The 24,752-nt window shown below is 43.4% G+C and overlaps 1 pseudogene; it reads left to right on the top strand.

The window, feature by feature from the left end:
* The first annotated feature begins 1,310 nt into the window (after positions 1-1,310).
* Positions 1,311-24,256, top strand: LOC120435743 (annotated as a pseudogene).
* The last annotated feature ends 496 nt before the right edge of the window (positions 24,257-24,752 follow it).

The following is a 24,752-nucleotide window of genomic DNA, read 5'->3' as shown; positions in this document are numbered from 1 at the left end:
GTGTGTGTGAGAGAGAGAGTGCCAGTGTGCCTGTTTTTGTGTCTGGGCAGGACTCCTTCTGTTATTCACACGCCTGCTGTTCATCACACACATGCTCCTGATTCCTCCTGATTCCTCAGCCACTACTTAAGGGAGTAGCTGAACTTCAGTCATTGCTGTATTGTTGAACTACTCACAGTTAGTGAAGCCCCTGGCTCTGATGCTTGCTAGTCAGTTGTGTAACTTTTGTGGAAAACTTACCTGTGTCTTCTTTGTGCAGGAACTGGATAATCCTTCTGTTGAGTTTGAAGGGGGTGTTTATAAAGAGAAGTGAGCATGGAGAATCCCTAGACTTGGGAACTGGGACCTTCACCACTGTGCATACTATGCTGTATATACAGTTTTTTTCACATAAACTTACTGTTTTGATTTTAAGTGAGTCTGCGCCTGAGTCTTTTTTTTTCCTGCCCAGGAGCATCTTGATGGGTATTGTGAAGTTCTAAATGTGGAGGTGACGCTTTCAGCAAAAAGGTCAAAATATGTTTCATTTATCCAAGTTCACATTAAATGCAGAAAATAGAACGTGTTAAACACTTCATTTTCAGTTTTTTGAAAGATACCATGATCTTTCCTCAAACAGAACTGCATTCAAAACAAAAAAGTATTTCTATCATAGAAATCAGTGCATGGGCTCAGAATTACTTTCACATATCCATGAACACAGTTTGCTGTGCCACACACATATGCAAAGAAGAAGTCATATATGGGCATGAGCCAGAAATGTTACCCTCCTCTTAAATGTACCAAAGAACATTTAAAATGAACTGAGGAAAGGTGGAAAACTGTGTTGAGGTGAAATGAATCACAATTTCAGGGCTTAAATCAGGACTCTTCACCATTTGACCTTAGAACTGAAGAAGCTTCTTGGATGAGAGGTGAAACGTCTTCAAGCAACTTAAAGAAGTCCAGATGCTTTCTTTCCAAACTCCTTAGACTAGATAGCTTGATGTTTGCCTTGCACTCCTTTTACTCTGAGCACAATGAGTAGGCGACTGACCAAGCGGATAGCTGTTGAAGAGGTTCTGGTTCAGGATTCTGGACATGAAGAGGGCACTGAAATTGAACCAGAGATAGAGGAGGATGTCTCGGAACTGGAAGACAACACAGATTTTGATCCAGACTTTGAGGACTCTGACCAGTCAACAGATGGAGAGGGAGAGGCACGTGATGAACAGGCACCTGAGGAGACATTCCAGTCCAAGAGTGGACACTTGCTCTGGTTTTCTTCCACATAGGGCAGAGGAAGTAGTGCGAGAGTGGAAAACACCAAGATGACGCCAGGGCCAACACGGTATGCAATATCTCGTGTGGATGACATCAAGTCCAGCTTCCAACTCTTTTTACCAGAGTCCATTGAGGGAATTATACTGGAGATGACAAACCTGGAGGGGAAGCGTGTGTTTGGGGAAACCTGGAGAGAAATCGACTTGGTAGACCTCCAAGCCTACATAGGTCTGTTGATTTTAGCAGGAGTATATCGCACAAACAATGAGGCTCTAAAAAGTCTCTGGGATACAGAGTTTGGCAGGCCTATATTCCGGGCAACTATGTCCTTACAACAGTTTCATGTCCTTTCAAGAATTATTCGATTTGATGACAGAGATACACGACCCGTCCGCTGGAGAAATGAAAAACTGGCTGCCATCAGGAACATTTGGGACAGGTGGGTGTGGCGCCTACCACTTATGTACAATCCAGGCCCTAAGGTGACAGTTGATGAGCGCCTGGTTCCTTTCAGAGGTCGGTGTTCCTTCAGGGTGTACATTCCAAGCAAACCAGGGAAATGTGGTATAAAGATCTGGGTAGCGTGTTATGCCAGAAGCAGCTATGCCTGGAATATGCAGGTCTACACGGGGAAACCCAGTACTGGAAGGGAAGAAGAAAACCAGGCCATGCATGTTGTGTCCTGGACATGACAACCAGTCTCCAAGGGCATAATATCACTTGTGACAACTTCTTCACATCATATGCGCTTGGTCAGAAGCTGCTGACAAGAAAGCTCACCATCGTAGGGACACTGAGGAAGAACAAGCCTGAACTTCCCCCTTGCACTGGTATGGAGGAAGAGAGGCACTCTCATCAAAATTTGCTTTCACTGACACACACACTCTTGTGTCATATGTTCCCAAGAAGAATAGAAATGTCATCCTGATGAGCACGCTACACAAAGACGTCGCTGTCAGCACCACAGAGGACAGGAAGCCCCTTATGATCCAGGATTTCAACAAGAACAAAGGAGGCGTTGGCTGCCTTCATAAGGTAATGTAAAGTTTCATCCATCATGCATTTTATCTTATTTTTATTTATGTCAATCATAGCATTTTGTATACAACAGATTCAATATTGTTCCCAATGTCATATTTATTGTTCCTTTTATTGCAGCTTATTGGTGTAACTAACAGTGAAGTGTTCCAATGTTTTTCCTTGTGTTTATATTTGTAAGTTTCCTTTAATTGTGGAACTTTGTTTTGTAATTGGTGGTAGCGGAAGTAACATGCAGCACCGACGGAGTTTGTGGTGACACAAGAGCAGAGAAGCATGGCGCTCTGTGAGTTCTGCTGCATCGTCCTACTGCTTTAAACTGGACTAAGTTTTAAAGAACACATACGTTGAGTTAAATTAAACCCAACTGTGGACTTACCCTTGAGAGGAGTAGCTCTCCCTCTCTTTATTTACCTCTCTCCCTCTCTTTATTTATGAACAAGTGATGTATTCTCTCCACCTGTCTAAGCGACACACACAGCATACACCCCTAGTTATACACAGACATCTATGGGTGCACTGAGATTCGTTACATGGAATGTAAATGGAGCTGGCTCCAGAGAAAAGAGGTTAAAAATATTTAACCAACTCAAAAAACTACAGGCAGATGTTGTCCTTTTACAAGAGACCCACAGACCTCTTAGAGGTTCGAATGAACTTAAAACACCTGAGTTTCCTAATGTGTTCTCAGCTTGTTATAATTCTAGACAAAGGGGAGTAGCAATTTTAATACATAAAAATATTAATTTCACAGTACTCGATACAGTTATAGATCCAGAGGGCAGATTCTTAATCATTAAACTATCTATACTTGATAAGAAGCTATGTATTGTAAGTGTATATGGTCCAAATGTTGATGATCCTCATTCTTTCACAGTTTTTTCAGTGCACTCTCTGAACACTTAGATGGCACACTTGTTCTTGGAGGCGACCTCAACCTTGGACTAAATGAAGAAATGGATAGGCTCAATACAGCAGGAACTCAGCGTAATTGGCAGTCCATAAATATAATCAAACAGTATATGAGCGACTTTGGTCTTTGCGATGCATGGCGCTCCTTTCACCCCACCAGTAAGGAATATACTTTTTCTCACATGTTCATCACTCCTACTCTCGTCTGGATTATTTTTTGGTCAGCAGCTCACTGCTGAGTGACATTTCAGACACTGAGATTCACCCTATAGCTGTCAGCGATCATGCTCCTGTATCTTTAACACTAATGCACAAGAATAATACTAAGCCAAGTAAAAACTGGAGATTTAATACATCACTGCTTAAAGATGAAGACTTTATTAAATATTTTAAAAAAAGAGTGGACTTCATACTTAGACTTTAATGACACTCCCGGAACATCAGCTTCTGTTTTATGGGAAGCAGGAAAGCCGTGATGAGAGGTAAAATAATTTCTTTCTCATCACATAAAAAGAAAAAGAAAACAAAAATATTCAGGAATTAGAAAAAACCATCAAATCACTAGAAGAAGCCTCACGCGTCCCACCAAGATCAGGAAACATTGAACAAAATACGCAAAACAAAACTAGAATTAAATGAGATAATTGATAAAAAACAAAATTCTTAGTACAAAGACTACGCTTACAAAATTATGAACATAGTAATAAATCCGGTCAATTTCTAGCAAACCAGCTAAAAATAAATAAAGAAAAAAAAACTATATGTGCTGTTCAAGATTCATCTGGGAACACAATATATGAACCGAAACAAATAAACAACATTTTCAGGGATTTCTATAAAACGTTGTATTCACCACAAATAAACCCATCTAAAAAGGAAATTGATCAGTTTTTAGACAACATAACTCTCCCAAAATTATTAGACACTCAAGCAATGGCACTGGATTCGCCACTGACGCCAGGTGAACTCCAGGAAGCCCTGATAAATATGCCCAATAATAAGGCTCCAGGTCCAGACGGCTTTCCTGCAGAATTCTACAAAGAATTCTGGACGATTCTAGCACCAGTTTTTTACAGAACGTTGTTGGAAATCAAAGAAAATGGCAGACTTCCATCAAATATGAATTCTGCAAACATTAATCTCCTGCTAAAACCAGGCAAAGACCCTGTATATCCCTCAAGCTATCGTCCAATATCCCTTATAAATGTAGACCTTAAAATAATCTGCAAAGCTCTCTCAAAGAGACTAGAGAAAATAACCCCCCTCTTAATTCATCCTGACCAAACTGGTTTCATAAAAGGTAGGCACTCATCAACAAATACACGTAGATTACTTAATTTGATAGACTACTCATACAGTAAAAACCTTGAAACTACAATATTTTCTCTAGATGCAGAAAAAGCGTTTGACAGAGTTAACTGAAATTTCTATTTGCAACTTTACACAAATTTGGTTTTGGATCTTCTTTCATCAACTGGTTAAAAATATTATATAATTCCCCAACAGCTTGTGTCAGAACAAATGACCAAACATCCTCCAGCTTCTGTCTCCTGAGGGGCACCAGGCAGGGATGCCCACTCTCCCTTCACTGTTTGCAATTTTATCGAACCACTAGCAGCAGCAATTAGACAGAATTCAGTAATTAAGGGCATAAAATGCAAGAACGTGGAACATAAAATCAGCCTTTATGCGGATGATGTGTTACTCTTTCTCCAAAATTCACAAACCAATATCTCTGGGGTGATTGAACTGATAAACTCTTTTGCAAGAATATCAGATTACTCAATTAACTGGTCAAAATCTACAGTCCTTCCGATTAATTGCTCCTTCCATAATTCCTCTTCTACTCCACTGCAATCGGGAAATATAAAATATTTAGGTATTAATGTTTCTCCCAAGCTTGCAGATCTAACTAAATTAAACCATATCCCACTTTTAAAGAAAGTAGAAGGTGATCTGGCTAGGTGGAAATGTCTACCCATATCACTCATGGGAAGGGTTGCCGCTATAAAAATGATGGTATTACCAAAATAAATTATTTATTCTCAATGATCCCAACTAAACCGCCATAAGATTGGTTCAGATCTCTAGATTCATATATGTCCAAATTCCTTTGGAAAAATAAGCCCCCACATATAAGCTTAAAAACACTACAAAAGACCAAGGATAAAGGAGGATTAGAACTACCTAACTTTCAGCACTACTTCTTGGCCAACAGGCTTCAGTTTATCTCAGGATGGCAAAAACATACCCTCTTAGATGAACCTTGGCTAGATGTAGAACAAGCACTTTGCAATAATCTAGAGATTTCAGATCTACCGTTTATCAGCTCAAACATCCAACGACATGAATGCTTCAAAAGCGTCAACATCAGCTCCTCTCTGACAGCGTGGTGGGAGTTTCTGAAGTTGACAGAGTCTTCATTAATCCCATGCAAACGTACACCTATCTGGAACAACCCTGACATATTACAAAACAATAATATGATAAACTTTTCAGATTGGAGTAGTAAAGGAATCAAATATTTAGAACATATTCTAGAAGGAAAAGAATTTATTTCATTTGACAGACTAGTTACACAATATGGGATCAACAAGAAAAGATTTTTAGAATATCAACAAATTAAATCCATAGTAAAAAGAGATTTAAACCGGGTCAAGTTGAACTACAAACACCACCAAGTGTGGTTCAATTTCTTACTCTTAAAACCCCAAATTACTATCCAAAATATACAGAATGCTTTCTAAAACAGATGAATCAATATCACTTCCTATTGCAAAATGGGAAGCGGATTTATCAGTTAACTTAGACCAAAACTTCTGGTCTCAGATCTGCTTAAAACCTTTCATTTAATTAGAAATCCCAGTCTTCAATTAATTCAATACAAAATACTACATAGAGTGCACTATACAGGTCATCGGATGTTCAAGATGGGCTTTACGTCTACCAACAACTGCTCACACTGCCAAACCAATTCACCGGACAATTATATCCACGCTCTTTGGTTCTGTCCACCAGTTCAGAAGTTTTGGCGTGAGATATGTGAAGACTTATCAAAGTGTCTGAAATGTAACATTCCAACTTCTCCTTTAGTATGTTTGTTGGGCAGCTTAGATAATGTCACTACGGAAAAGAATATAGCCCATATGGTTTTCACTGCCCTATGCATAGCCAAGAAAACAGTCCTCATGAACTGGAAAAATAAAAATAATCTTAATCCTAACCAATATAGAAATTATCTATTAGATTACATTAGTCTTGATACAGCCTCTGCCACCACATCAGATCAATTGCTCTGGGCTCCTTTGATCAGCTCCATCACCTAGTGGGGTGGGGGCCATAGTTTGGTCCCACCTTCACGGTTGTGATTGGTGTGGGGGTAGGGACAGGCTTAGGGCGTCGGGGGTTCCCAGGAGCATCTTCCTTGGGGGCTCAACCCTGGGTAGCGGTCATGGCCAATTAGGGGCTCTGTTGGCTCTTAGGTGACGGTTTCCTCGTGGCTGCATGCAGCGGGGCTAGGGGAGGGTCTGTGCTGACGGACGTGGGTTACTGACCTGGTAGCCTGGCTGCCCCTGGGTGGGTCCGGGATGGGCGTGAGGTTCTGGGGTGCTCCGTCTCTGGGCTGGGGCCTGGCCGGGCCTCAGGGGCTTGGGTCCTGGTTGGTGTGTTGCCGAGGTTGTGGGCGGGTGGGTGTATGGGGCCCGGCCCTGGCGCAGGGTGCCGCTGTGCATCGAGCCACCTGGGGGCTCTTCAACTGGTGGGGAGGCTGTCACATCTTGCAGGAGCTTTCCTCTCTTCAGGAACTCTCTCTGCAGGAGGGGAGATACAGGAGAGGTGGAGGAAGATCTCAGCCTGGGCGTCTATTGTCTTGTGTAGTCTGGAAGATGAGTGGATGATGGGGTGGGTGCAGATTTCTCTGTGGTGGGGTCAGGTGAACTGTCCCGGGCTCTGTGGGGCCGGGCGGCGCTGCTGCACTGGGCCCCGGTCCGGATGGGCCTGGGCCCCTTTCCTGGCAGGTTGCACAGCATGGGGTGCCTACTGGGGTCAGCGGGGAGCTGGCCCCAGGAGGGTCACTGCCCCTCCCTTCCTTCCCTCCCCATCTCCAGCGGCCTCCCTCTTCCCGCTCCACCACAATCACCCACACATGCAGGGCCTTGGGGTAGGGGTGTGTCACCAGGGTGAAGAGGAGACATCCCCCCCCTCTGTCCCCTTCTGGCTGCCTCTGCCTCAATTTTATCCCACAACTTAGACATTCACATTACTCACACTCTCATTACACATACATATAGGATCTTGGGGTGGGCACGCTACACAGATTCCAAACTACCATCAGGGTGTACACCTCACCCCTGGCGTCGTTGCCCACCTCTCAATTTTAAATACATGTAGACATTGAGGGCTAGCAGGAGGGGCTATGCGCTTACCTGCTGCTCTGGCAGGTAGCTCCATGCCCTCCTGGGTTTTAAGTGCACCTTAGAACACACATACATCAACAGTACATATGAGCGGGTGGAGGGAGGTTTGAGTCTTCCTACACCCCGTTCTCTCTGCGGCCTGCTGGAGCGGGGGGCTAGGAGGAGGAGTTGGCCGTCCGACTGGGGTCTGGTGTATGGGGCCTCCTGCTGCTGCGGAGTCGGGCGGTCTGCTTCGCCCCACCGCAGGGAAAAGGGTTACACCACCTGAGTCTGGTGCAGTTTCCCCTCCGGGGCAAGGGTACCTAGACTTGGGGCTTAGAGTACGCTTGGGGAGTGTGATTGTGTGTACAGTGTCTCTCTATGTCTGTCTCCACGTTGGGTGAGTGTTGAGCAATTGCATATGAGAGCATGAGGGTGGGTATGGATGTTTGTATCTGTGTGTGCCTGTTTGTCTGTGTCTATATGTCAGGTTGGGTATCAGACGCCACCTCTCTGGGGACATCTCAGGCCCTCCAAGGTTTGGAGGCCCATCTCCCCACCACTTCCCCTGCCGGTGGCGGACGCCCTCAGACATCGGTGCGTTGGTGGTTCTCTGTGTCCGGGGTGGGCGCCCAGGTACCCACCGGCTCACTCCTTGGCGGCTGCTTATTGGGGCCTGGAGCCTGGGGCTCGCTCGGGCCACTTTGGGGATGGGGTGCCCTCGGCCTCACGGCCCGGGGCTCGGCCACTCAGGCACAGCTGGCTGCCGGCGGAGCTCACGGGCACGCCACTGCAACCCCTGGCTTCTGCTCCGCGGCTGCTGAGTGACCCCTCATCTGGGACTCTCCTCAGCTCTTTCTGGGATAGTGGCGCTGCTGCCCTCTGTTGGTCTTCCTTGGTCTCTTGTGTTCTGGGGCCTCTGGATGTCTGGAGTCTTGATCTCCTCCATACCTGCTTCATGCCCTGGAGGTCGGGGCAGTGGCCCCCACACCCTCTAGCAGATCGTTACATGAAGGAACCTTTTAAAACAAAGCGCTGCTCATGCTCACAGGTGTACACACGGGTGATCACACACACAAACTACACCCTTTTTGGCTCCTACCTCAAAGCACACTGTGCGCTGTCGATCTTACGTGCTGCACAATAATGTTTAATATTTAGTATTTACTGTCATATTCCCATATATCATTGTGATCTTGTTTATTACTCTCGTTTTCTTCTGCTTGCTTTCTTTTTCTTTCTCAACAGGTGATCCAGGTGATCGACATATGTATTTTTGTCTGCTTATTCTGTTGGTTTTGTTTTTGCCCTTTTCCCCGTCCCTCTTCTCAGGTTTTTTTCTTTCCTCTTTCTTTCTCCACGTTCTCTCCTCCAGTCAAGTCTGTCCCGTATTCAGCAAGTGAAAATAAAATAAACAATAAAAAGTTGAATCAAATGGACCATTACGGCAATGCTGGGATGGTCAATTTGGTAAAGTAAATCCGTTGGGCATCTTTCTTCGCCTTTAGACAATAATTCTGATGGCAAAAGAACCAAACGGGACAGGTTAAAAAAAAAAAAAAAAAAAAAAAAAAAGAGAGGAGTAGCGGCTCGCGCGAGGAACGGACTTTCTCCCGTTCGGCTACAGCAGGCAATGAGGTGTGTTCAGGGTGCCTCTGTTAATTTGAGTTTCAATGAAAGTGCAGTGAAAGTGCCATAAGAAGGCATTTATGTGTCTATACCTTTGTTTGGATTTACTGTGATAAGAGTGTTATTGTAAACATGTTGCTGATTGTAATTGTTTTGTTTGGGTAGTTCTCACGATGATGATGATGATGATGAAGATGCTGAGTGATCTTGTCGTCAACCATTGAATAAATCATCTGTAAACAAGAACTTGTCCGCGTGGTGGCTGACGGGAGCTACAGTGAGAACTCATCTGCTCCTTGTGAGTGGGCGAGAAAGAAGAGAACCTAAGTCATCTCCAGCATGTCTACAAGGGTCCCCAGGCTCCTGCCAGAAGCCAAGAACGGGTTTGCTCACCCTAACAATTCAAAGAAAGGACATATTGATGTTCTCAAGTGTGCTGCAGAAAATTAACCTGAAGACCATTTGCAAGTTTGGATGCTTTAAAGTGTTGATAAGGGTGTCCTAAAGTGGCTTCATTGTGGCTGCAAGCAAGAAGGTTCAAGTTTCCAATTGATCAAGAGTTTGAAATATTTGTGTCTTTAAGGGTTGTTAGTGATTGCAGACATGTGTTTAAGGGTTATAAGAATAACCTACTAAAGCAGCCCCTGGATTTTATGCAAGGTTTTCCTTTACAAGACGTAACCAAGTTTTGTTACAAGCTATAAGGCAGTGTTATTTTATGTTATCAGATACCTGTTGGCACTGTTCCTTTACTTAGCCTAACATGTCAGTCACAAATCTCTCTAAACTGAGTGACAATCCTGAGGCAGAGACTGTCACCAGGCCTCAGCAAAACCCTCCACTGTGCAGTTCTCCTCTGCAAAACACAGATGGACCACAAGAAGTTCGAGTAACATCAGATGTTCATCCATCAACAAGTAAGTGTCCACAACAAAAAATTCAAAACCCACCTCGTAAAAGCCAGAGGTCAAGAACCTTAACTGAAAAGGGAAGAGGAATGTTAAACCAAAGGATTAAGGAGTTGGAGCAAAGTTTTAAGATCAAGTATGAAAAGTGGAAGGTTCTAGCAAAGGATGCTAACCATTCAATTTCTGACAATTGTTCAGATGAAGAGCTGCAAGCAATAATGAACAACATTAACACTGCTTCCAGCGAACTAAACACAGCATATGAAAACTGGCGTCAGGTGGACATTCCTGATAACAATGCACGCCACAGAAATGATACTTGCGAGGAGGTAACAAGAACTGATATTAAGACTGCACAAAGACGTTTGAGAGGAAAGGCACCAGTTAAACCACAGTTTAATGTAAATGAATCTGTTTTAATGTTTGAGAAATCATATGGCGTCAGTAAGCACTCACAGGTTTCCAGTCGATACAAACAGTCACACGCTGCATCAAGAGTCGCTTCTAAGTCCTCCAGTGTGTCATCCGTGAGCAGACAAGAAGCTGCTGCTAAAATCGCTGCAGCCCAAGCAACATTGGAAATCCTACATGAGCAACAGTGTCAGCAAGCAGAGCTTCTGCAGCTGGAAGTTGAAGATAAAAGACAGATTGCAGAACAAACAGCTGAAGCCTGTAGACGACGTTTAAGAATGGAGGAAGAAGAAGCACAGTTACAAGCAAAACTTGAGGTTGAAAATGCTGCCAGGCGAAAGGTTTTGGAAGACAAACGCAAGGAACTGGAACGATTGGAAGCACTCAAACAGTTAAGGGTGGCTAAGGCAACCATGCAAGTGTATGAGCAAGAGCTAAATGAAGATTCAGAAGAAGAAATTAAGCAGTTACTGCATGAATGTAACTGAAAGCCAAAGGGAAGGGGACCAATTTCAGCACACAAGTCACATACGTAACTCACCAGAGTTACACTTACCACAACAAGCTGTTATACATCCACAGCATGATGGTGGCATCGCAGCACTTGCCATGGTATTAGCAGATTCTATTAGTGCCAGTCGTCTTCCTATGCCAGAGCCGACAACATTTAGTGGTGACTCGCTGAAGTATAAGAACTGGAAGGCTGCCTTTCAAACTTTAATCAAAAGAAAAAACATACCAGCCTCTGAGAAAATCTACTATTTGTGCAAGTACGTTAGTGGACCAGCTAAGAAGGCTGTTGAAAACTATTTCCTGTGAGGCTGCTTATAAGGCAGCATGGGAAGTCTTAGACGAGAGATTTGGAAACTCCTTCCTTATTGCCAAAGCCTTCAGAGACAAACTCAGTGCATGGCCCAGAATTGGCTCCAAGGACACAGGAATTTGTGGACTTTCTACAGAGCTGTGAAGCTGCAGAAAGCCAGATTAAAAGTCTAGAGGTTCTTAATGATTGCAATGAGAATCAAAAAATCCTTTCCAAGCTCCCCGATTGGTTGACATCAAGGTGGAATAGGAAAGTCTTGACGATAGAAGAGGAGACTGGCAGATTTCCAAGCTTTAGCCAGTTTGTGCAGTTTCTCATAATGGAAGCCAGGATCGCATGCAATCCTGTGACTTCACTCCATGCCTTGAAACAGTGCGATGGAGAAAAGGCCAAGCCACAACGAAACCAGACTCCTGCAGCTAAAGTTCTAACAACAAACACTGATGAGAAGATTGCTGCCAGCAGTTGTCTGTTTTGTGAAAGACCAGGCCACAGTATGTACAAATGTAGAAGATTTCTGGAACGACCAATAGTGGAAGGACACAGGTTTGTTCAAGATAATAAGCTATGCTTTGGTTGCTTAAAGCCTGGACATCACTCGAGAGACTGTAAGTACAGAAGCACTTGCAGTACATGCCAGAAAAGGCATCCACCTTGCTTACACGATGATCGAAGAGAAGAACAGAAGAAACGAAAGACTGAAGGAATAAGGCAGGAAGGTAGACACAGAGAACGAAGCAATGAACATCTAGAAGAACGAGAAGCTAAAGTAATAAGTGAAGCAACATCCAACAGAGTTCAGCATGACAACACCAACATTCAGACATCCACAATCATTCCTGTGTGGGTTTCAATGATGAAAGAGCCTGACAGAGAAACACTTGTGTATGCTCTCCTTGATACGCAAAGTGACACAACCTTCATTCTTGAGGAGGCAGCAGATTCTCTAAATGCAAAGGGGGAACAGCTCAAGCTAAAGTTATCTACTATGGCCTCTACAAACAAAGTTGTAGCTTGCCAAAGGATCTCTGGGTTGCAAGTTAGAGGATTCAACTCAGAGAAGAAAATAACTCTTCCTACAACCTACACAAGAAAGTTCATTCCGGCAAACAGAGACCACATACCCACACCAGAGACAGCAATGGCACGGCCCCATCTTGAGCAGATTGCAGATAAGATTGCTCCTCATCAAGGGTGTGATGTTTGTCTACTAATTGGCTACAACTGTTCTCAGGCACTCCTTCCTAGAGAAGTGGTGTGCGGTGAAGAAAATCAACCATTTGCACAGAGAACAGACTTGGGATGGAGCATTATTGGACATGGCAGCCCATATGTAGACTGTGGAGACGCTATTGGAGTGAGTCCTCAAGTCATCACAAGGCAAGTGACACCGGATCTTCAGCTTCCATTGAGTCCCAAACAGGAAGTTCACTATGTATGCAGAACACAGATCAAGGAAGTCATCTCATCTGACATAATTAAGGTGCCTGAATGTGACTTTAATGAGAAACTTGCTGAAGACAATCACTTCTCTCAAGATGACCTCCAGTTTTTGTCGAAATTGAAACAAGGAATCAAACACAAAGAAGATGGTCACATTGAGATGCCTCTTCCATTTAAACGAGAAAGGCCGAGCTTGCCAGACAATATGGTGTGTGCTATCCATCGCCTTAAGCACCTAGAAAGGAAATTAAGGAGAAACAGCGGATATTAGCAGGACTACAAAACATTCATGGAAGAGACCATAGCGCGTGGAGATGCTGAGAAGATCCCCAAAGCTGATCTCCACAATCACCCAGTGTGGTACATCCCACACCATGGTGTTTATCACCCGCAAAAGCCTGGGAAAATCCGCACTGTTTTTGACTGTTCAGCCCGGTTTCAGGGGACATCTTTAAATGATCATCTGTTGACTGGTCCAGAGCTGACAAATTCCCTTGTTGGTGTCTTGTGTCGGTTTCGCAAGGAAAAAATTGCAATCATGTGCGACATAGAACGTATGTTCCACCAATTTCACGTGAGGGCAGAAGACCAAGATTACCTCCGCTTTCTCTGGTGGGAGAATGGAGATTTAGAAGCACAGCCAGCAGTCTATCGCATGAGAGTCCATTTGTTTGGAGCTGCCTCATCTCCAGGCTGTGCTAATTATGGCCTCAAACATCTTGCTGCAATGGCAAGGGGAAATTTCAGCGAAGCATCCGTCCGCTTCATACAAAGAAACTTTAATGTTGATGACGGTTTGACTAGTGTATCCACCGAAGCAAAGGGAATCCAGCTAGTGAATGAAGCAAGGGAGCTTTGCAACACTGGCAACTTAAGGTTGCACAAGTTCATTTCCAACAGTAAGCACGTGTTGTCATCAATCCCAAAGGAAGAGTGTGCTGGAGGAGCCAAAAATTTGGATATGGCTCTTCATGAACCACACATGGAGAGAGCCCTTGGTGTGCAATGGTGTGTCACATCAAATGATTTCCAGTTTAGAGTGGTGGTGAAAGAAAAACCCATGAGCAGAAGAGGGGTATTGTCCACCGTGGCCTCAGTGTTTGATCCGCTTGGCTTTGTCGCACCTTTCATCCTTTTAGGAAAGAAAATCCTCCAGCAAATGTGTCATGAGAGAGTTAGTTGGGATGATCCTCTTCCAGATCATCTGCTGCCCCAATGGGAATCCTGATTAAGAGGACTGCAAGATATAGCAAACATAAAGGTACAACGATGTTACCTACCAGGAAGCTTTGGCAAAGTTGTGAATAGAGCAGGGCGATATGGCCAAAAATATTTATCACGATATATATTTGAAAATTTGCGATAACGATATAACTGACGATATAATTGATGCGCGACAAAATACAACTCCACAACATTACTAGCGCAAAAAGACAACCTTCCATTCATTTTCACTTAAACAAGAAGCTGGTTTTTATGTGCATTAAAGCTACATAAAAATTTAACAGTGCAAATGCAAATTCCTTGCTGAAAGTTTAACCAAAAGGCATTTCCAGTAGAAATGGGCTGACATATCCTGAGCATAACCATGTATAATATCCACTGAAGTTAAAAAGAGTTGCTTTGCAACATTAAACTGCAGTGTGCGGTACGTATTTTTCGGACCATAAAGTGCACGGGATTATAAGGCACATTAAGCGAAACAAAGCAGTCAGATAAATCAAACTTTATTAAACTCGTTCTTCTTGCTTCCTCCACTTCTGTACCATTGATTCATTAATGCTGTATTCTATCACAGCTGCTCTATTCCCATGTTGTTGCAGTATATTAATGACTAACCTCATATTGTGGATGGATTATCTCAGTTGTTCTCCTGACGTCAAAGGAGTTTGCAAAGAAAAGCGTCTGGACTTCTTTGAGTTGCTTGAAGACGTTTCACCTCTCATCCGAGAAGCTTCTTCAGTTCTAAGGTCAAATGGCCGAGAGTCCCAGATTTAAACCCAGTGGGAGTATCCCCCCCAAAGAGGGACAAAGGACCCCCTGGTGATCCTCTAATCACATGCGCCAAGGTGTAAAAGCGGGTGTGGTACCTAATCAGCCAGGGTTTCGGGTGAGCTCATTGTGAAACCTGGCCGCACCTTGTCATGTGAATTCCTGAGGTCAGATGGCCCAGGATGTGAGTGGGCGTTAAGGCGTCTGGGGAGGGAACTCAAAACTGGATTATAGATGGCAGACAGTTGGTGTCGTAAACCGCCACCTCTGTTCAAAGATGGTCGCTCACAGTGGACATAGATGGCCTCTTTCACTCCTCTTTCAAACCATCTGTCCTCTCTGTCCAAAATGTGAACATTGGCATCCTCGAAAGAGTGACCTTTATCCTTAAGATGCAGATGGACTGCTGAGTCTTGTCCTGTGGAGGTGGCTCTTCTATGTTGTGCCATGCGCTTGTGGAGTGGCTGTTTGGTCTCTCCAATGTAGAGGTCTGGGCATTCCTCACTGCACTGTACAGCATACACCATGTTGTTAAGTCTGTGTTTTGGAGTTTTGTCTTTCGGGTGAACCAGTTTCTGTCTGAGTGTGTTGCTGGGTCTGAAGTACACTGGGATGTCGTGCTTGGAGAAAACTCTCCTGAGTTTCTCTGATACACCGGCTACATAGGGGATGACAACGTTGTTGCATCTGTCTTTCTTATCCTCCCTCGCTGGTGTCTGATCTTCTTTTCTGTGCCTCTTTGCTGACTTTATGAACGCCCAGTTAGGATAACCGCATGTTTTGAGTGCTTCCTTTACGTGTGTGTGTTCCTTCTTTTTTCCCTCAGACTTAGAGGGAACATGTTCTGCCCGGTGGTGTAGGGTCCTAATTAGAGATGGACCGATCCGATATTACGTATCGGTATCGGTCCGATACTGACCTAAATTACTGGATCGGATATCGGTGAGAAATTAAAAATGTAATCCGATCCATTAAATACATAAAAAAAACACCTCACAAAACTTGCGACACGGCGTAACTCGCCTCATAACCGTAGCATGTCGGAGCAGTGCGCTCACATGATAGAGCGGCTGTGTGTATTTGTAGCCTCGCTACCAAACCAGCATTTCATCTCCGAAGAAGTTATCCCAGAGAGAACTAAAGCAAGTGTGTAAGTTCATCTCTGAATGTTTGTAAAGCGTTCCCATGTTAAGCTTAACAACCGATATATGGAGCGACTGCCTCTCATTCTCTCTCCCTCTCCTGCCGCTACTTCGTGAAACTGCTTAATGATCAGCTGATCGGCTTTTCTGTCGCGAGTCCGTCTCTCTTCTTTGTTTTTGGCCCACTTTGCACCAGAAAGAGGAAACCAGCGGCTGAACAACAGCAGCACGTTTAAGCTTGATAAACTGTTGTTAGAATTTATTTAATATTACTTTCTACACCAGGATCCTTTTCTACGTAGCTGACGGCTGGTAACTGTGCAGGGGCGGATCTAGCAAAGTTTAGCCAGGGGGCCGATAGGGCATGAACAGGGAAAAGGGGCACAAAGACATACTTTTCTTTCTTATTCTCATTTAAAATATCTAGCTTTTAATAAATAATTATCTGAATCTTACACCCAAAGTTTTAATCTGATGTAAAATGTATAGAAGTCCATTACTGTATATAGTAACTGTTAAGTCTAATATACCCTAGTAAGCTATAGTACTTTTTCCTTTGGGAAGATACCATCTGTGCAGTTTGCAATTCTGTTGAAGAAAGATGTTGAATCTATTTAATTATTCTTGAAAAATAATTTAATTCTGTGCATTTTTTTTCACCCTGCATCAAATTAAAGTTGATTACATCGATTAAGCATCTTGAGGCGGAGGGTGGGGGGTGGTTCCCTATTTTTTTTTTTGCTGGGAGTTTGCAACCCTATTAGTTAGGTTGCTTAATATTTCTGCTAAGTACTCTTTAAAATACCAGAATAGTAAGGATGGAGTAGGTTTAAGTTTGTTAGATTGATCAGTGTTGCTGAACTATAAAATATTTTGGGTGCAGTGTATTTTTTTACATACAGGTATAACAGAATAGCTTTAGTGTTGTTGTTTATTTAAACTTGAGGATGAACTTATACAAAATGCAGCAAGATATTAAAAAAACAGTTTTATTGATTAAAAAACACACAATATCGGATTCATATCGGTATCGGCAGATATCCAAATTTATGATATCGGTATCGGTATCGGACATAAAAAAGTGGTATCGTGCCATCTCTAGTCCTAATTACTCCAAGTTTGTGTTCCAGAGGGTGATGGGAGTCAAAGAGGAGGTACTGGTCCGTGTGTGTGGGCTTCCGGTAAACTTCGATGTTGAGGTTGCCATTCTCTTCAATGTGCACGGCGCAGTCCAGGAAAGGCAAACAGTTATCCTTTGTGTCTTCCCTGGTGAACTTGATGTTTTTATCCACGGCGTTAATGTGCGCAGTGAAGGATTCCACTTCTTGTGTCTTGATTTTGACCCAGGTGTCATCTACATATCTGTACCAGTGGCTGGGTGCTCTTCCTTTGAAAGAGCCAAGAGCCTTCCTTTCCACTTCCTCCATGTAAAGGTTGGCTACAATAGGTGACACAGGGGAGCCCATGGCCACCGACTTCACAAGGTCCAGAAACTTACCCTGGATACAGATGAAACCATGGTGTCCTTTGATGTAGTCTCCCTCTTCACTTGCATACCCACCACGGAAGCAGTGGAGACTGTCAGAAAACGACTACAAGAAGACAGCTCCTTGGAAGACAGGACCAACTTCACACCCGATCAGATCTGCACACTGTTAGACCTCTGCCTTACCACAACATACTTCAAATACAACGAAGGCTTCTACAGACAAAAACATGGCTGTGCCATGGGCTCCCCTGTGTCACCTATTGTAGCCAACCTTTACATGGAGGAAGTGGAAAGGAAGGCTCTTGGCTCTTTCAAAGGAAGAGCACCCAGCCACTGGTACAGATATGTAGATGACACCTGGGTCAAAATCAAGACACAAGAAGTGGAATCCTTCACTCACGCACATTAACGCCGCGTGGATAAAAACATCAAGTTCACCAGGGAAGACACAAAGGATAACTGTTTGCCTTTCCTGGACTGCGCCGTGCACATTGAAGAGAATGGCAACCTCAACATCGAAGTTTACCGGAAGCCCACACACACGGACCAGTACCTCCTCTTTGACTCCCATCACCCTCTGGAACACAAACTTGAAGTAATTAGGACCCTACACCACCGGGCAGAACATGTTCCCTCTAAGTCTGAGGGAAAAAAGAAGGAACACACACACGTAAAGGAAGCACTCAAAACATGCGGTTATCCTAACTGGGCGTTCATAAAGTCAGCAAAGAGGCACAGAAAAGAAGATCAGACACCAGCGAGGGAGGATAAGAAAGAAAGACGCAACAACGTTGTCATCCCCTATGTAGCCGGTGTATCAGAGAAACTCAGGAGAGTTTTCTCCAAGCACGACATCCCAGTGTACTTCAGACCCAGCAACACACTCAGACAGAAACTGGTTCACCCGAAAGACAAAACTCCAAAACACAGACTTAACAACATGGTGTATGCTGTACAGTGCAGTGAGGAATGCCCAGACCTCTACATTGGAGAGACCAAACAGCCACTCCACAAGCGCATGGCACAACATAGAAGAGCCACCTCCACAGGACAAGACTCAGCAGTCCATCTGCATCTTAAGGATAAAGGTCACTCTTTCGAGGATGCCAATGTTCACATTTTGGACAGAGAGGACAGATGGTTTGAAAGAGGAGTGAAAGAGGCCATCTATGTCCACTGTGAGCGACCATCTTTGAACAGAGGTGGCGGTTTACGACACCAACTGTCTGCCATCTATAATCCAGTTTTGAGTTCCCTCCCCAGGCCTTAACGCCCACTCACATCCTGGGCCATCTGACCTCAGGAATTCACATGACAAGGTGCGGCCAGGTTTCACAATGAGCTCACCCGAAACCCTGGCTGATTAGGTACCACACCCGCTTTTACACCTTGGCGCATGTGATTAGAGGATCACCAGGGGGTCCTTTGTCCCTCTTTGGGGGGGATACTCCCACTGGGTTTAAATCTGGGACTCTCGGCCATTTGACCTTAGAACTGAAGAAGCTTCTCGGATGAGAGGTGAAACGTCTTCAAGCAACTCAAAGAAGTCCAGACGCTTTTCTTTGCAAACTCCTTTGACTACGATGACCTGGATGACTGAGAACCTTCACAGACATATTGTTCTCCTGACTGAAGTTTGGTCCGTTTACAGCATCCTGCCATGCAATTGCATTTGTCTCTAACTATCAGGAACCTTAACGTTAACTTTTATAAGTGGAAAAGTGTTAGTGTTCGTCCTCCAGCTTCACTGTTTATGTTATGCTAACATAGCTGTGTCGCTAGCGATCACGTAGCACATCATTATATACCAGCTAGCCCAACTTCAGTAACCCTACAAATGTCACTGCTGTTTAGTTTCCTGTCTTCATTTATGTTGGAAGTGATAGCAGAGCTGTACGTTTGAATTTTTTCAGAAATCTCTCAGTCAGAACATGCTATATCATGCTTAGGTAACTAGCGAAACTAGCGAGCTAACTTCCGCTAGCTTCCTGCTAACTTCTAACTCCGTTAAGTGTAATAAATTCTGTTTTCATGGATGCCTGGAAGTTAAACTTCATAGTTACACCTGGTAAAGCAGCAATGCTGATCGTTTTATTAAAGATGAAAGAATTTAGACAGCTTTTAACTCTCAGTGATGCTGCAGTGTTCGTTTGACCTGAAGGATACGGAGTTTAGGACCCAGATTACTCCCAGATTTAAGAGCATCTTAGTCCGACAAACACGGCAATAACGACGGCCCGCTTGCATGTTCTGCAAAAAAAATGTGCTTTGTTGTGTATCTGACGGACAAACACCAAACCAGTTCCACATCACTGAAGTTGCACCATTTTTACAAACCAATTCTGGTTCATCTGTTTCACTCAACAATCGGCCATGTGCATATGAAAACAAAGGCACTGCGCATGCGCGTTCTACTCATATTCTATCGCGATATTTCATTTTCCTATCGTTGCCTAACATTATACCGGTATTACCGTGAACGGTATAATATGGCCCAGCCCTAGTTGTGAAATACGAGCTGCATCATTTTTCGGATGCCAGTGCCTCAGGTTATGGAGAGTGCTCATACCTGAGAGCAATAAGCGCATTGGGAGAAGTGCACTGTTCCCTTGTGATGGGGAAAGCAAGGGTAGCTCCTTCAAAGGTAACAACTATACCAAGGCTTGAGCTCTCTGCAGCAGTGGTGGCAGTGCGCACAAGTGACATGCTCCAGAAAGAGCTTGAAATGAAAGCGCACCACAAAACCAACCTATCCTATTCAAAAGACTGTAACTCTCCTGGAGGCTAACTGAAGAGTCGCTTGCCAATCCACCAGTTCCATTAATGTTAAATGTGATTTCTTGTTATATCCATACATGTTAAGTTTTATGGGAAAATCACAGGTGATTTGGTGGGAGTGTAACTAACAGTGAAGTGTTCCAATGTTTTTCCTTGTGTTTATATTTGTAAGTTTCCTTTAATTGTGGAACTTTGTTTTGTAATTGGCAGTAGCGGAAGTAACATGCAGCACCGACGGAGTTTGTGGTGACACAAGAGCAGAGAAGCATGGCGCTCTGTGAGTTCTGCTGCATCGTCCTACTGCTTTAAACTGGACTAAGTTTTTATGAACACATACGTTGAGTTAAATTAAACCCAATTGTGGACTTACCCTTGAGAGGAGTAGCGGCTCGCGCGAGGAACGGACTTTCTCCCGTTCGGCTACAGCAGGCAATGAGGTGTGTTCAGGGTGCCTCTGTTAAATTGAGTTTCAATGAAAGTGCAGTGAAAGTGCCATAAGAAGGCATTTATGTGTCTATACCTTTGTTTGGATTTACTGTGATAAGAGTGTTATTGTAAACATGTTGCTGATTGTAATTGTTTTGTTTGGGTAGTTCTCACGATGATGATGATGATGACGATGCTGAGTGATCTTGTCGTCAACCATTGAATAAATCATCTGTAAACAAGAACTTGTCCGCGTGGTGGCTGACGGGAGCTACAATTGGTATATACACCCATAGCTGGATTGGCCATCGGGCATACCAATGGTGATTTTTCATATTTTATGGGCCGATGTGTTTTTTTGTTTGTTTGTTTGTTTTTTCATAAAGGTATAAACAATTAAAGGTGGTGGATTGACCAGATGCTGGCAGATGTGTAAAAATAACTCAGTTGTTTGGTGGTGGCTATGGCGGAGCTTCCACAGATTCAGTAACATTAGCAAGTGGTGGAGGCCAGCAGGTGGATGAGGGAAAGGGGAGGCAGGAGGAGGAGAGACCCGAGGCGGCCGCTGGTCCGAGTATCAGGGGAACTGAATTTCAGGTAAGAAGTTATGAGCTGCAGTCTATCTGGGTCAGATATAAACCAAGTTTAGGTGTAGTTTATTTTCGTTGTGCTGACTTTTTACAGTAAGTTACAATAACTCGTACTGCGTACAAGCTAATGACGGAGTTTCTATACTGCCAGGCGGGTGCTATGATGTTACTGATAGTGAGGTCATAAGGTTAGCTGGTAGAGTTGCCAACCGTCCTGTAAAAAACGGAATCGTCTCATATTCAGAGAAAATAGTACACGTTCCGTATTGAGCTGAAAAGGAACACAGTTTGTCACGGACTTCAGCTAGAATGGAAAAAGACACAAAGCTGGAGTTATTCTGTGTCTTTACACTGTCAGCTGCCTCTTCTTCTCTCATTCTCTCCCCCTCCCTCTCCTGTTGCTACTTCAATCATGAAACTGATCAGTGATCAGCTGATCGGCTTTTCTGTTGCAAGTCCCGTCTCTCTTGTTTGTTTATCGCCCACTTTGCGCCAGAAACCAGCGGAGGTCGCTCTAAACAACAGCAGCACGTTTAAGCTTGATCAGCTGTTGTTAGAATTTATTTAATATTATTTTCTAGTATCAGCTGATGTTTGCTGGAGCCACAGCTGTAAAAACTGCTGGTCATGATATCGGTTGGGTTAAGTTGTTAGAGGGAAACTTGAAGATGAAACCAGATGTCCTTACTGAATCATCAGAGCTGAACAGGTGATGGAGAAACAGGTTTATCTTTTAGGTGACATGAATGAGTTGAAGGGAAGTTATGAACTGTTTCTGAGAGACAAATAACACCAGGATCCTTTTCTAAGTAGCTGACAGCTGGTAACTGTGCAGGGGGGGGTCTAGCAAAGTTTTGCCAGGGGGCCAGGTAGGGCATTAACAGGGAAAGGGGGGCACAAAGAAATACTTTTCTTTCTTATTCTCATTTAAAATGTCTCGCTTTTAATAAATAATTATCTGAGTCTTACAACCAGTGTTTTCATCTGATGTAAAATCTATAGAAATCCATTATTGTACATAGTAATTTTTTTTCAGGGTCCCATCATAATTTCTTCAGAAGTAAGTATTGTATATGATGCCAGTATTTTCCCACATTTTCTAGATTCTGTACCAGTACTGTGTAAAATGCCATCAAAAAGTCAATTAAGTTTTATTCTTTCTCACCTGTCCTTCTGTCTCCTTTCACTTTTTAAAGGTTGCCATGTGAGAAAAAATATTTTGCCCTGCCATGCTGTTTATTGATGTGGTAAATAAATAGTTTATGAAAATATCACTAAATCGGTCATTTATTATTTTTAATATTCAGTAATGATCATGTCTCACCTCTAGTCTTCTCTGTCTTAATGTCAGGTTTCCACCATGTGTTGCATATAGTTCAGGAGTTTAACTCGACCAAGCAGTCTTTGGGTTTCGGCTAAGTACTGTTTAGAATACCAGAATAGGGAGAATAGTGTAGGTTTAAGTTTATTAGATTGATACATATATATATATATATACCAACACGACAGTGTACATCACTGTCACAACAGCGTTTTTTTTCATTCAAAGGCTTTATGGTTTTTCCTATAATACCTGGTGGGCCGGTATTAAGGTTCAAAATTAAGGGAGGGATACAGGAGGAAATCCAAATAACACACTGATCCGGCCAGGTGGAGTCAAACGATGATTTTTAATGAACACACGCGTGGGAGATATAACGCTGTACGCAGACAGCATCAGATCTCGCCCCAACAGCGACAAAACAATAGCTTTATAGCATCAAGGTATGTTTACTGACGCCCTCTCTACGTCATTACATGCAGCAGTTTCAAAACCACAAATGTTCTGTTGACAACTTTTAACACAGTTTGAAAAGAACATCGTCTTCACGGCAGGTGCTTCCTGTCGCTGCCGGACGCCTGCTTATCTCAGAACATCAGCAGCATGTCTTAAGGCACACTGTCACTTGTGCAGACACAATTTTGCAGTTGCAAGCAAAACATGATTAAACTTTCACCTATAAATGAACCCACTAACTGTATGTGTGTGCATGTGTGTGTATGTGTGTGTATGCGTGTGTTGACCTCGCTTGCACCTTCTTTCACCTCTCTGCTTGTGCAACCAGACCGAGGCATCCTCATGTAATAATCTTAAACTTATGTATATGATGTATTAAACAAATGTTTCAACCAACCTCTACTAAAAGCTTAATCAAAAGATATAAATGAATAAAAGATAATAAAGAATAACCTGGTTATTCAAATAACATCATCCAAACAGCTGCTCAAAATAACTTGCACTCAGACTCTGCTTTCGGTTTCACTTCCTGCAAAGCATGCAGTTTCCTGTCAGCCTGCAACTCAGTCTTTCACACACTGAAGTCTGGACTTCAGTGTAAGAGTATAAAAAACATTCAAAAGCTTTTAAGATTATAAATTCAACTCAACAGTTTAAAGTGGTTCTTACTGGACCTGTAATAAAGACTAAGATGATACCAATATGTTTGAACATCTGAATGCAATATCAATACAGTTATTAATGGAATGGTAATGATGATTATAAAAAATAGCAGCAAAACATAGCAGGAAAATATCTTTCTAATCTCTACACCGGTCTCTAGTCAAAATGCCTGGGCCGATTTTTTGTCCCAGTCCAGCCCTGCATACACCTGCAAGCGAATGACAGCCCGCTGTTCTGTGGCACTGTTCCACAACATCCTTGATGTGTCTGCTTTCAACGCATATGTGGTGCGGACAGCCATCGACCCAACCTGGAATCAGGGGAGGAGTTTCAAGAAGAGACTTTTCCTAGCAAAGCTGGGGAAAGCTTTGGTGACTCCTCTTATTCAACAGCGCCAGTACATTCCCTGCACACCAGCCTCTGCCAGTCTGGTTAAGAGTGTGCAAGCCCCAGCCACTGCCCTGACTCTCCCCCAACAAGGGCATGGGCAGAAAAGGAAGCGCTGTAAGGGGCGGGAGGTGAACACAACAGGAGGGATACTAAGTAACAGGAGTAACAATGTCAACTTGAATGCATGAGCGTTTTATGGGCAAAAAGACCTCTGCTTAACCTTAGACAATTTGGCAAGCCTATTTTCAAAACTCAAGTCAGGAGCATGGGCTTACAACAACAGAAATCCAGGTTAGCTCAGGTTTTTCCAAATTAAGGCCCTTTCATTGCACTCATGGCTAACTAGAGTGAAGGACCCAAAATTTGTGTTGCGCTGGTCGCTGTGCTCTGCTTGTAAGTAATTTTTTTGTGGCTGCTCTACATGTACTAGATGCACCTGCTGCTTGTCATTTCAAAACATGTATCTTTCTGACTTTATATCCTCTATGAGAGTTTGTGTTGTATTATGTTCAAATGTTAAAAAAACAGAATCACTCATTCAAATAGAAGAAAGCTTTCTAACTATCCTGACTAGTAAAGAGTGTGTCATTTCCACAACACCTCTTCCCCCCCCCTAGGTCTACAGAGCTGTTGAAAGGGCTCTGGAGCTCCCCATACATGCACATAAACCTGTGACAAAAAGTT

The sequence above is a fragment of the Oreochromis aureus genome, linkage group 22 (genome assembly GCF_013358895.1).
Source record: "Oreochromis aureus strain Israel breed Guangdong linkage group 22, ZZ_aureus, whole genome shotgun sequence".
In the NCBI taxonomy this organism is placed as follows: Eukaryota; Metazoa; Chordata; class Actinopteri; order Cichliformes; family Cichlidae; genus Oreochromis; species Oreochromis aureus.
The sequence above is the reverse complement of the archived record's forward strand: the minus strand, read 5'-3'. Positions and strand labels throughout refer to the sequence as shown.